Source organism: Hordeum vulgare, chromosome 4H (assembly GCF_904849725.1).
Source record: "Hordeum vulgare subsp. vulgare chromosome 4H, MorexV3_pseudomolecules_assembly, whole genome shotgun sequence".
In the NCBI taxonomy this organism is placed as follows: domain Eukaryota; kingdom Viridiplantae; phylum Streptophyta; class Magnoliopsida; order Poales; family Poaceae; genus Hordeum; species Hordeum vulgare.
The window spans coordinates 166,421,960-166,435,940 of NC_058521.1; positions in this window are offsets into that span (position 1 = coordinate 166,421,960).

A 13,981-nucleotide genomic window follows, 5' to 3' on the forward strand; every position below is an offset into this window, starting at 1 on the left:
GGATCACTGTAGATTGATTACATACATTACTGTAGCAAAAGCTGAGGATGTCACAACTCTGCCCTACCAATAAGTATTCTCCACCCGAGAATTAAGAGGTAGAAGGAAAGAGCTCGGGGTATTCATCACGAAGATGATCCTCGCGTTCTGTAACGACTAAGATGCGGTTCTTTCTGATTTAGGGAACGAGGCCCCGAATTGGAAAGAAGCGCATCTAAGCGTTTCGCAAGCACGGTAACATAGCACATACATAAAAATAGTAAAATGACAATAAGGGATTCAAGTGCCATGGCATAAATATATCAGAGTTACATCATGCATCCAAACATGGTAGTTCCGCTACGGACTACAAAACATGAGAAATGACTATGCTACCCTGCATGCTTGCCCACGATCACGACCACGCCTGAGTCTTCTGGATAGTTCACGTACAGGCGGTCGTTCTCCTCGTCGTACTGCCACGCCAGCTGCGTGCCGTGGGGATCACCTGTCTCGGGGGTACCTGAACCTGTTGGTGTTGTGAAGGAGTCTGTGAGCCACGGGGACTCAGCAATCTATGACCTCGGTACCAGAACTAGTCAAGTTATTAGGTAAGGATGGTGGAGTATTTAGGTTGCAGCATCCTAAGATTATATGGTGGCTAACCTACGTAGAACATGATTTGAAGGTGGTCTATACTAGCGGTCGATCATTAACTGATCATTAAGTGATCATGAACACCTACTTACATCAATCATAACCCCACCGTGTTCCCGAACGAAGAGAGGTCTTCAAAGGGGACAGTCACGGTTACGCACAAAGTTGGCAATGTTATTAGAGTTATGTTTAAGTTTTCTATAACCGGATGTTAACAAGTATTCCAAGTTGCCACATAACCGCGGGCACGACTTTCCGAAAGATTAAACCCTGCAGGGGTGCTCCAACTAGTCCATCACAAACGTACACGGGCCACAAAGTAATCCTCTATCACGAATCTCGTGATCTCGTCGGATTCCTTAGAGGAAAACCTCAACTCTGGGGAGAACCAAAGCATCACCGGGATTCCTATACGCAAGATATATCGCTAAGGTAAGACAAGACTAGCAGGACCTCCTGTCGTGTCGACGACCGTGATAAGAGCCGCGTATCTCAGTCTCTGGACACGACGGATGAGCTAGACGTCAGGATGGCTAAACCTCTGGGTCACTAGTGGGGCCCCGGACATCGCTCAGGTGGGACCAACACTCATGAGGAGCACTGGCCCGGGTTGTTGATTTAAATTCCTCGGGGTAGCTATTCCCTATGCAGATTATTATTAAGTGATTAGCAGATTAAAACCAATGTTGGGTCCTGCTGGACAAGTCTTAACACTACACGATTTATCAAGGGGGTCCCCAAAACAACCCCGAACTTCTTAGGAGCGATTAGTTATGGAATCAAACACCGGTAGCCGGTAACTATGGCGGTAATAAGGAACAAAACACCCGGCAAAAGGCTAGGCCTTCCGTTATTTACCAAGTATATAGGTGCATTAATTAAATAACAGATTTAACATAATGATATCAAACTCATGTTATCACATGAGACAATTGCACCTGCAACTAGCAACGCTAACGTTAGAAGCTTAGGAAGCCTACTTAGCCATTCAAGATTTGCTAGGAAGGTTAAGTGTTTGGGTTTCATGGCAATATCAGGAGGCAATTATTTCAGTGGTAGGCAGCGAGCATATGACGAAAGAAACGTAATCTAGCATAACAAGTCTAGAGATGGAATCAAGGTCATGTCATCTTGCGTGTGATGTCCTCAGCTTGGAACTGCTCTTGTTCGTCCTGCTCGTACTCTCCCGGATCCACGTACTCGTTCTCCGATCCCGGTGCTACCCAACATAAAAATAGCATCCAATGAACAACAGCACCTCAAGATGCAACAAGCACATGATGCATGAGATGAATATGAACATGCATCTAAACTACATGGAATCACATATAGTGAATAGTGCATCATCACATGTGCTATTCACTAGAACAACACCTACACTAGCATATGCACAATCTCACAAGTCAAATGGTGACATGAGGGTTTAGACCTGATGCATGTGTACCATAGCACATCACCATTCCCACACAATACAACAAGCACAAGCACCAAAACACCTACACATGCTAAAATATTACTCCACTAACTACACACACACACATCATCTAGCCTCTATACCCTACACATACAAGCACATGTGCTTATCATGGCACATCTTTCCATGACATGTGTGCGATATACACACATAGGCACACACACACACATACACCACATGCTTGCACTAGATAGGACACACACATACAACATGCACATGGGAAACAACCACACTAGCATCTCACTTGCACAACATGGGCTCACCTCATTAGTGCCATACACCCACAAAGTGCACACACACACATACATGATCCTACACATACATAACCTCTTGCAAAACAACCTACACATGCTCTTCTACCAAGGATATACCTACACACATGCTCACAAGCCTACATCATCATATATTCACAAACTAGCAAAATCACTATGCACCACATGTTGTTTTGAGGGGAGACAAAATCCCCTCATGGTGTAAATCACACCACAGCAACAACTACACCTAGCCAAAGGAAAACAACACAAGAAAACAAAATAAAAAATACAAGGAGGGGGTAGGAAACGAACCCTGTACCCCCTGGTCTCAACACATGAACAACACCACTAGACTACTGCCTATTTGCTCGACAGAGATGGGAAGCTAAGCAGGTTAACTTCTACTGAACCCAGATCTGCTACTGTGCCGAAAACCTGAATTAAAAAGGGGGCAAGGCTGGGACTCCAACCCACAACCTCTCTGCAACTACCCCAACACACCAACCACCGGGCTACACATCGAGAGTTGACAGAACAAAGGGGTATTACTAGGTGATCTACCACGAGCACTAGGTGATGTGCTCTGAACACAGAGAGACGCCGGTGACATGGACTCTCGTCGGAGCTGGCGTGTGCATTACCGCTGCTGCGCGAGGGGGAAGATCTCCTACGCTACTGCTACGAGGAAAATCACTACGCTACTGCATACACGTCTACCGAGCACACCACACACAACACACAGCAACACATGCATGAAATCCTCTCGGGACAGAGGAGTGCCGGCGAGCCCTAGGCCGATCTACTTGAGGGGGAAGGAGGGAGGAGAGGCTGCTCACCTAGGGGAAGGACAAAGGGATTGATCCGATCGGGAAGAGGAGCGCCTGGAGACAAAGTAGTTGTACTGAAGAAGATGGCCTGCTGCAGACCCAGGTAGAGGAACTGGAAGGAAGACGCCGAGAACACGTCGTTGGCGAGCTCCTGTCGGTCGGTGAGGTCGCTCCTCGACCTCGGCAACGGCGAGAATGGAGTGCGGGGTGCTGCCCCTATCCCCTGGACATCGCGGTGATCTTCTCTCTCTCTCTGCTAGACACTACAGAGAGCTTACCTGATGGGGAGGGAGAGATGGAGGGAGATGGAGAGAGGTGGCGGTGGCGCAAGGAGAGGACGCGGAACCCTTGGGAAAGGGTGGGCACGGACGCCAATGATTTATGGGGGGCCTCAATGTCTATAGCCCTCACGGGGGCTCGATCTCTCTCTCTGAAGCAAGACGGAAAGCAGGCACGGGGGTAGACGGCGTCTGACGAAGGAGAGGGACGCGCGTGCTGGGCTGCCGCGCGGAACAGGGAACGAAATGGGCCACACACGGGGGAGGGAGCCCACCAGTGCGCCATATAAGAGGAAAGAATAAACCTCTAGGGTTTAATAAATAAACCAAGACCAGGAAAAGAAACAAATGCACAGGCTAAACATAATAAGCTAAAAATAAAATAAAGGTACCCGTGGACATAAAAAAATACAACCTATTTAAGAAAAAATAGAAAAGGAATTTTAGGAGCCACTGAATATTTACAAAACAGAATATATTGGGCTGTTTTGTGAATATTTGCAGCCTCACTACAAAGCTTCAAAACAGCAAAATCACATGTTCATCTCCACCACAAAATAAGCTAAATCAAGGACATTTTTTAAAACAAAAAATGATCAAGTGAAACTTGACCTTGAGATGGAATAGAGAGGGGGGAGTTTTCTAAAATCCTAGTGCAAACCAACATCGTTTCTACTAACACATGCACACCCCACATAACCTAACACATCACATCACCACATCACATGGATCACCCCAACATATAGGACCACAAGGCATCAAACACAATAGGCAAGGAAGAAATGATGGTGATGCATGCATGCAAAGGAAGATTAAATAAGGTGACATCACATGAAATCATATGCATTGAGCTCTCATATCAATAACAAGGTGGACCCACATAGAGAAGGTTCCAAAAAGGGAAAGATACACTCTTGGGGCATTACAAACTCTCCCACAATACAAAAAAGATCTCGCCCCGAGATCTACGCCTGAAAAAACTCCGGAAATTCAGAACGAAGGTGATCCTCGCGTTCCCAAGTAGCCTCTTTATCGGAATGGTGTGACCACTGCACTTTAAGAAATTTGACAGTCTTGTTGCGGGTCTTGCGCTCAGTCGCCTCGAGAAGCACAACTGGATGCTCATGATAAGATAGGTCGGGTTGGAGGTCGATGTCTTGAAGATGAACAGTGCGCTCGGGGGTCTTGAAGCACCTCCGGAACTGAGAGACATGGAACACATCATGCACATTTGCAAAGTTTGACGGGAGCTCAAGCTGATACGCAAGGTTGCCTCTCTTGACAACAACTCTGAACGGACCAACGAAACGAGGCACAAGCTTGCCTTTGATGCCAAAGCGTTGCATACCCTTCATAGGCGACACCTTGAGATAGACGAAGTCATCAAGCTCATAAGACATGTCACGATGCTTGCTATCATCATAGCTTTTCTGACGGGACTGAGCTGCTCTGAGGTTGTCACGAATGACCCGACACATCTCCTCAGCATCTTTTATCAGGTCATTCCCAAGGATCTGATGCTCGCCGGTCTCGGACCAGTTGGGCGGGGTACGACACTTCCTACCATAGAGAATTTCAAACGGAGCCTTGCTAGAACTAGCTTGATAACTGTTGTTATACGAGAACTCCGCAAAAAGGAAGACAATCCTCCCACTTCATGCCAAAAGAGATAACACAGGCTCTCCGCATATCCTCAAGAACTTGATTGAGTCGCTCCACTTGGCCACTAGTATGAGGATGAAAAGTTGTGCTGAAGTGTATCTTCGTGCCCATCGCAGACTAAAAAGAGTCCCAGAACTTGGAAGTGAATATACTTCCGCGATCCGAAGAAATCATCATAGGCACGCCATGCAAAGAAACAATCCTGGAAGTGTACAACTCCGCAAGCTGCGCTACGAAAATGGATTCCTTGACTCGAAGAAAATGAGCCACTTTACTCAACTTGTCGATGACGACGAAGATGGCATCATTACCCTTCTTGGACTTTGGAAACCCGGTGACGAAATCCATCTCAATATGATCAAACTTCGACTCGGGAATGGGCAAAGGATGCAAAAGACCTGCTCGACGTTGATGCTCTGCTTTCACCCTTCGACACACATCACATTCATTTACGAACTAAGCAATCTCACGCTTCATGCAAGTCCACCAGAAGGTCTGTTTCAAGTCCTGATACATCTTGGAGCTTCCAGGATGATTAGAGAGTAGAGAGTTATGAGCTTCTTCCATGATTACCTTTCGGAACGACAATACGATCCTCAAAGAACAACGTGTCTCTGGCATCAACACCGAAGCACTTATACTTGGGAAGACTCTTTGCCACGCCAATCCTGACTTTCTTCACCATTGCATCAAGAAGCTGTGCTGCTCGGACCTGATCTTCCAAGGTAGGAGAGATCTGAAGGTTTGCAAGAAATCCCTGAGGTACTAACTGCAGGTTGAGCTTCCTGAAATACTTACAAAGCTCAGGCTGGAGAGGTTGCAAAATGAGACTGTTGCAGTACGCCTTCCTGCTCAAGGCATCTGCCATGACATTAGCTTTGCCTGGCGTGTACTCAACACTCGGATTAAAATCTTGGAGCATTTCTACCCAACGAGTTTGCCGGAGATTCAGGTTAGGCTGAGTGAAGATGTACTTGAGACTCTTGTGATCGGCGAACACTTCAACCTTACGTTCCAATAAGAGGTGTCTCCAAGTCATCAGAGCGTGTACCACAGCTGCTAGCTCAAGATCATGCATAGGATAATTCTTCTCCGCTGGCTTCGACTGCCTGGAGGTATAAGCAACCAATTTCTTCTCTTGCATCAGAACTGCACCAAGACCCTGGGGAGAAGCGTCGCAGAACACCTGGTAAGGCTTGGAATCATCCAGAGTAACCAAGACTGGAATAGAGGTGAGCTTATCTTTGTGTGTATCGAAGGCCAACTGACACTCTGGAGACCAAGCATATTTCACACCTTTCTGAAGAAGACTTGAGAGCGGCTTCGCAATCTTGGAGAAGTTCTCAACGAACCTTCTACAATAGCTTGCGAGCCCGAGAAAGCTTCGAAGCTGCTTCACATTCTGTGGAGGCTCCCATTCAACAATGGCCTGCACCTTCGATGGATCAACTTTGATGCCCTCGGCGGAGATAATGTGACCAAGATAGATGACTTCTTTCAGCAAGAACTCACACTTGGAAAACTTGGCATACAATTTGTACTCTCTCATCTTATCAAGCACCAATCTGAGATGTTCTTCATGTTCTTCCTCAGTTTCAGAAAAGACCAGAATGTCGTCGAGATAGAGCAAGACAAAGTCATTCTTGAATGGAGAGAATATGTAGTTCATCAATCGACAAAATGTCGGAGGAGCATTTGCCAGACCAAAAGACATGACCGTCTACTCATACGAGCCAAAACTAGTCCTGAAAGCAGTCTTCGGAATATCTTCTTCACGAATGCGAATTTGATGATAGCCCATTCTGAGATCGAGCTTGGAGAAGATCTTTGCCCCTTTCAACTGTTCGAACAACTCAGTTATGTTCGGAAGTGGATACTTGTTTCTGATTGTCTTCTTGTTCAATGGGCGGTAATCGACACACAACTGGTCCGTGCCATCCTTCTTCTTGACAAACAAAACTCCACAGCCCCACGAAGACGAGCTTGGTCTGATCAGACCCAAAAGCTCCTGCTCATCGAGTTGCCACTTAAGTTCCTTCAACTCTTTTGGACCCAATTTGTACGGCTGTTTGCACACTGGCTCGATACCTGGCTCAAGCTCGATGACAAATTCAACTTCTCGGTGCGGAGGCATGCCTAGCAGCTCTTCTGGAAACACATCTTCATATTCGCAGACTTATTGGCACTCTCTCGCAATAGCTAGTCGAATGTTGATTCTGTGACAACAGACCTTCCCCTGCAACGGCACCAGAAGAATGCTGCTAGCACTCCCCGGTAATGAAACTAGAAGAATGTTGTTGACGGCCCACCAGCGCATGGGTACGCAGCAGTTTTCGAGGGTAGAGTATTCGACCCAAATTTGGTTGATTCGCCAACAGGAGGTGAGAGGATACTCTCGAGTATTAGCAGCTGAATTTGTTTGATTCAACCGCACCTGAAAGATTAGTATCTGCAAGCAAAGTAGTAGCAGCAAAGTAACGAGTAATAGCAGTGGCAAGGAACAGCAGTAGTGACACCAGTAGCAAGTAGCAACAGTAGCAAGTAACAGCAAGACAAGTAACATCAGCAGCAACACTAGTAACAGCAGTAGTAGCAGAGCAAGGCAAGTAACAGCAGCAGTGGGACAAACTCGTAGGAAATGGGTCGGTGATTTGTTTGGATGATATTCATCATGCAACAGCTATAACACGGAGAGATATGTGGCTATCTCCCGTTCGTCAATGTGATGTAGGCATGCATTCCGTGTGTCGTCATACGTGCTTAGGGCAAAGAACTTGTATGACATCTATTGTCCATCCCTCCCGTGGCAGTGGGGTCCAAAAGGAAACTACGGGATATTAAGGTTCTCCTTTTAATAAAGAACCAGACCAACGCATTAGCACTTGGTGAACACATGAACTCCTCAAACTATGGTCATCACCGGGAGTGGTTCCGGTTATTGTCACTCCGGGATTGCCGGATCATAACACATAGTAGGTAACTACAACTTGCAAGATCGGATCTAAAACACACATATATTGGTGACATCATAATAATTTCAGATCTGAAATCATGGCACTCGGGCCCTAGTGACAAGCATTAAGCATGGAAAAGTAGTAGCAACATCAATCTCAGAACATAGTGGATACTAGGGATCAATCCGCATCAAAACAAACTCGATTACATGATAGATCCCATCCTACTCATCACCGCCCAACGAGCCTACGAATAGATTACTCACGAACGACGAAGAGCTTCATGGAATTGGAGAGGGAAGAAGGTTGATGATGACGATGGCGACGATTTCCCCTCTCCGGAGCCCAAAACGGACTCTAGATCTGCCCTCCAGATGAAGAACAGGTTGTGGCGGCGCCTCCGTATCGTAAACGCGACGAAATCTTCTCTTTTTATTTTTTCTGGGACGAAAGTGAACTTATAGAGCTGAGATTGGGGGCGGCAGAGCCACGTGGGCCCCACAAGCTTGCCATCCGCCACCAGGGGGTGGCAGTTAGAGGGCTTGTGGCCCACTGGCCAACCCCCTCAGGTGGATCTTTGCGTAGGTATTTTTCATATTTTCCAAAAATAATATCCGTAAATTTTCAAGACGTTTGGAGAACTTTGATTTCTACACAAAAACAACACCAAGGCAATTCTGCGGAAAACAACGTGAGTCCAGGTTAGTTCCATTCAAATCATGAAAATTAGAGTCCAAAACAAGGGCAAAAGAGTTTGGAAAAGTAGATACGATGGAGACGTATCAACTCCCCCAAGCTTAAAACCTTGCTTGTCCTCAAGCAACTCAGTTGACAAACTGAGAGAGAAAGAAAAACTTGACAAACTTTGTTTGATCTTGTTGTTGCAACTATGTCTAACTCATAACCAGAATTTCAGCAAGATCACAAGTTAACCACATAAGCAAGTGACACAAAGGTCTCACGGTAAACTAATATCAATGGCATAATCAGCTATGAGAAAATAATAATGAGTTTCAAATACCAACACTTCAATCAAAACAAGCATTAAGCAATATGAATAGGTGGTATCTCGCTAGCTCTTTGTTAGACCGCAAAACATAAATGCAGAGCACTTTCAAAGATCAAGGGCTGACCAAACATTGTAATTCATAGCAACGAAGATCCAGTCATAGTCATACTCAATATCAATCAAAAGCAAAGCATAAAAATGACAGAGGTGCTCTCTAATTGGTGCTTATATAAGAAGAGGATGACTCGACAGGAAAATAAATAGACAGGCCCTTCGCAGAGGGAAGCATTGATTTGCAGAGGTGCCAGAGCTCAAGCTTTGAAAATGGAGATAATAATTTTGGGTGGCATGCTTTCATTGTCAACGCAATGACCAAGAGTTCTCAATATCTTCCATGCTACTCATGATATAGGCAGTTCCCAAACAGAAAAGTAAAGTTTTAACTTCCCCACCACCAATCAATCACACTCCACGGCTAGCCGAATCCTCGGGTACCGTCCATACTAACATCAATCCGGAGGGAGTCTTGTTTTACAGTTATGTTTTCGACTTAAGCATGGAACTGGGCATTCCAACTACCGGCCCCTTTCTCGTGAATGACAGTGAATAAACACATGTCAAGGATAACACTCCTAGCATGGAAGATACCAATAGCCCCCTGTCACCACATGAGCGGTTCGGGCATGCAAAACAGATTATTTCTTGAAGGTTTAGAGAGTGGCACATGCAAATTTACTTGGAACGGCAGGTAGATACCGCAAATAGGTAGGTATGGTGGACTCTCATGGAGAAACTTTTGGTTTTATGGAAGTGTATGCACAAGCAGTATTCCGCTTAGTACAAGTGAAGGCTAGCAAAAGACTGGGAAGCGACCAACTAGAGAGCGACAATAGTCAGCAAGATACAATGAGTTTGACTAACATTAAATGCAAGCATGAACAGGATATAAATCAGCATGAACACGAACATCATAGAGGCTATGTTGATTTTGTTTCAACTACATGCATGAACACGCGCCAAGTCAAGCCACTTGAATCATTCAAAGGAGAATACCATCCTATCATACTACATCATAGTCATCTCAAAATCTATGTTGGCATTCAAGACAAACCATTATAAGCTCTCAGCTAAATAAGCATGGCATCAGAAACTATGATCTCTAAGTTGTCATTGCAAACATGGTTCTCTCACAACAAAGCTGAATCTGGTTTGACAAGCTAGTCATATTTACAAAGACAGAATAGATAGAGTTCATACCAGCTTTTCAGTCTCAGTCACTTCATCATATATCATCATTATTGCCTTTCATTTGCACGATTGAATGATGTGAACAATAATAATGGACTAAGCTGAATCTGCAGGCAAACACAAAGGAGAAGACAAAGTAATATGGCTCTTTGAAAGCTAAACATGTATGCATGCAAGAACCACTAAACATTGTAACCAGTATCTTCTACCTTGACCCAATGAAAAGAAAACTATTTACACGGGAAAGCTCCCAACAAGCAAAAGAAGAAAGAAAAATATTTTTGGGTTTTCTCAAAAGGACACAAAACAAAAAAAACAAAAAATAAACTAGCATGGATAATACAGTTGCAGAGTGTAAACACCGGCTAACAAAGTGAAAGCATAAGCATGAATATAATGTCGGTGAGAACACGTACTCCCCCAAGCTTAGGATTTTGGCCTAGCTTGGTCTACTCCCATGGTGGGAAATAACCAGCTCCAGGATACTCCGGAGCAGACTGTGCATGCCACTGCTGTGTGAGCTCCTCTGGCTCCCACTGATAAACTGGCGTTTGGTACTCGACTGGCGGCTGAGGCACGGGCGCCTGTGGTTGGGCCAAGCCCCAATATGCATAGATGTCCGAGGGCATAATAGTGTACCTGCCTGCTTGAAGATCGAACAAAGAAGGAGCAGGCAAAGTAATAGTCTCTCGAGTACCCTGACTAAATACCAGGTTATAAATCATCCGTCTACTAGCATATCTATCCAGAAAATCATGGCGAACCATGCTGTCATAATCCAGATATTTCTTAGGGAGAAGCATCTCTCCTTCCTCTCCCAGTCTAATGGGTATCTCAAAGTGTCTGGCAAGACGGGTAGCATAGATACCTCCATAGACGACCATCTTGGAACGGTTGGTGTTCAACCGTTGGGCCACTATAGCACCTAGGCTATAAGTCTTATCGTTATAAAGGCCTTTGCGCAAAATCGCAAGGTCTAGAGAACTAAGTGATCCAGCCTCCCCACGGCCAATCAAACATTTTCCCACAAATAGTGAGAAGAACCGAAGCACAGGAAAATGTATGCTAGCAATTCTAGCGCGAGACACTCCTCTCTCCTCCCCAACAGCAATAGTACCAATGAAATCCTCCAAGCCCCGTGGACGAGGGTCACAGATATCTCCAACATAAGGTAATTTGCATACATTGCAAAAATCCTGTAGTGTTATGCACTGGGAACATCGTATATCATGAACTCAACCATGGGAGGATTCTTCCTCGGATAAAAGTTGAAGCTTTGAACGAAAATATTGGTGAGGAGGAGGTATCGTGAGCAGTTATCTCCAACGAACGCAGTAAGACCTGCTTTCTCCACCAAGTAATAAAAGTCTTCATAAAGCCGAGCGGCGCGTAAAAAATCATCACTTGGCCACTCGCACGCTCGAATTTCTGTGACTCGAGGGACTACGTACTTGGGGTGGTTCTTCTCATCCTCCTTAGGGTTACTGCTTGAAGAGCCTCTCAAGAACCTCCTCAACTCTTCCTTTTTCTAGCTCTGAAAAATTCTGAAATTTTTAGAGACTTCGAAAGAAAAGTGAATAAAGATTAACCCAACTTGTAGCAACTACTCCTACTAGTGCCTAGAGACCGTATCACGCACTAAAACTACTTTGGACCAGCTAAACCAACATTTCTAGCTCAAGAACAGGGTCACCAAGGTAGCAAGAATACGCAAAGGATAAATCACTAGAGCAAAAACTAATTGGACCAATGGAGAAGTCACTTACTAAGGAGTAATTTCCCAAAAACGGTTCGGAGAATGGTGCTTTGAGCAAGGAGATCGAAAATCACAGCCAAATGAGCAAGAACATGGGTTTGACCTGCGAAACAATTTTTTTCTGGAGGTGGAAGAAGAGGATGGGAGTTGGAATGAGTGGAGGGGGTCCTTGTGGGCCCCAGAAGCTTGCTAGCCGCCATCAGGTGGGGGTGGCGGTGGCAGGGCTTGTGGCCCACTAGTCTGCCCCCCAGGCCAGCTCTCAGGCCCAGTAATTTTCAAATATTCTAGAAAAAATCATACTAAATTTTCAGGACCATCGGAGAACTTTTATTTTTGAGGTATTTTTCTCCGGGATGCTAAAACAGAAAACAGGAAAACTAAACTAAATCTATCATTTTTCTTCTAAGCAACAGAAAATGAAAGCTCAAAATAGAGGTATGTGACTCTTTGATTCATCCATTTCATGGCCATCAAAAGAAATCCATCAATGGGGTTGATCAAGTCCTCATGAAAAAACCTTCTTGAATCGCAAGAGAGAACGGAGAATTTTCGAATAGCCACTAAGTCACCTCAATGGGGATATGTATCTCCCCAACAAGCAAATCATACTTCATCTTGACATGAGGAATAGGGAATTCAAAGCTCCCAATAAGAATCGATGAAGTCTTTTCGATAGCATTGATGCAATGTACTTGATATCGTTTCTTCGGAAAGTGCACTGTGTGCTCATTACCGTTGACATGGAAAGTGATATTGCCTTTGTTGCAATCTATAACAGCCCCTGCGGTGTTTAAAAAGGGTATTCCGAGGATGACGGCCATGGCATCGTCCTCAGGAATATCCAAGATAACAAAGTCTGTTAAGATAGTGGTGTTAGCAACCACAACAGGCACATCCTCGCAAATGCCGATAGGGAAAGAAGTTGATTTGTCGGCCATTTGCAGAGAAATTTCAGTGGGTGTCAACTTATCCAATTCAAGTCTATGATAAAGAGAGAGCAGCATAACACTAACACCGGCCCCAAGGTCACATAAGGCAGTTCTTACGTAGTTTCCTTTAATGGAGCAAGGTATAGTGGGCACTCCGGGATCACCAAGTTTCTTAGGAATTCCACCTTTGAAAGTGTAATTGGCAAGCATGGTGGAGATCTCAAGATCCGGTATCTTCCGTTTATTAGTCATGATATCTTTCATGTACTTGGCATACGGAGACATCTTGAGCATATCAGTTAACCGCATCTGCAGAAAGATGGGTCTTATCATCTCAACGAAGTGCTCAAAATCCTCATCATCCTTTTTCTTGGATGGCTTAGGAGGAAAGGGCATAGGTCTCTGAACCCATGGCTCCCTTTGTTTACCATGCTTCCTAGCAGTGAAGTCATTCTTATCGTATTATTAGGTTGTGGGTTATCAGGATTAACCATAGGTTCAATCTCCACATCCTCATCATTGCTAGGTTGACCATTATTATGAACATCACTGTCCATATTGTCACCAGGTTCATGTTCATCACCAGATTGTGTTTCTGCATCAGATGCAGAAATATCATTTGGTTCTTTAGGTGTGACAGTATTTGGTGAATTGGCATGTAGGTTTCTATCATCCTTCTTCTTCTCCTTAGGATGGCAATCAGGATACAAAGGTTCTTGAGTCATTTTGCCTCCTCTAGTAATGACTCTGACAGAGTTGTCATTTAATTCATTGAGAAAGTCATTCTGAGCTTTAAGTACTTGTTCTACCTGAGTAGTAATCATAGAGGCATGTTTACTCAGAAGCTTTAGATCATTGACATGTCTGTCTACACAAGCACTTAAATGGCTAAGCATACGAGTACTTTGTTCCAAATGTCTGCTAACATAATCATTGAAACTCTGTTGTTTGGCA